The 676-nt window shown below is 37.1% G+C and overlaps 1 non-coding gene across 1 annotated transcript; it reads left to right on the top strand.

Moving 5' to 3' along the window:
• Positions 1 to 273: 273 nt before the first annotated feature.
• LOC123146551 (small nucleolar RNA Z103) lies at positions 274 to 368 on the top strand. Its single transcript, XR_006472802.1, has one exon. It is a non-coding gene; the product is annotated as a small nucleolar RNA Z103 (small nucleolar RNA).
• Positions 369 to 676: the final 308 nt, after the last annotated feature.

Below are 676 nucleotides of genomic sequence, written 5' to 3'. Positions count from 1 at the left end.
CTGCCCAGTAGTACAGATTTTTGTTCTTCATTGCTTGCTACTGTTTTGTGGTTTGTTATCTTTCTTTGGCACCATGCATGTCTTTTTTAATGTTTTGATATGCCCATTATGCGGTGAAAACTGATTACTAGTGGATCTATTCATATGGTCATCGAGTATGAGTCATAGTAATTCTCAAATTCTGCAAATAGATGTAGGTTTCTCTGTGCTAGATTTACTACACATTCTCAAATTTCCAACATTCTATTTGTTTTCAATGTGCCATTCGATTTGGAGGATATGATGATCCTTTCCCCAGATGATTGGCAATGAACATGCTGAGCGCTATTATTTCTCTTCAGAGAAACCAAGCCAGTATTCTGATCCTCCTAGCCATTGCACATGCCTGTATTCATATGTCCATTGTGGATAATTCTATGCTTTAATAATTCTCCTGATATATCACTGTTTATTAGTAGGAGATTTCTTCTGCTTGGCCATAACAGCAATTTCATGTTGTTTCTTTTGTAATTCGATGGTTGACAGTCTGATATCAAATAATGTGGTTCCTTTCTTGTTTGTTTTGATACCCACATACCTGCCCTGTATTAGCTGTTCCCTTTAATGCATGCTGGAAAGTAATGTTACACTTCTATTTGTAGACGACAACGGCAATGTCTTGCTCTGGTTGCTGTTG

The sequence above is a fragment of the Triticum aestivum genome, chromosome 6D (assembly GCF_018294505.1).
Source record: "Triticum aestivum cultivar Chinese Spring chromosome 6D, IWGSC CS RefSeq v2.1, whole genome shotgun sequence".
Lineage (NCBI taxonomy): Eukaryota > Viridiplantae > Streptophyta > Magnoliopsida > Poales > Poaceae > Triticum > Triticum aestivum.
Note: the sequence above shows the minus strand (reverse complement) of the source record. Positions and strands in the feature narration are given on the sequence as shown.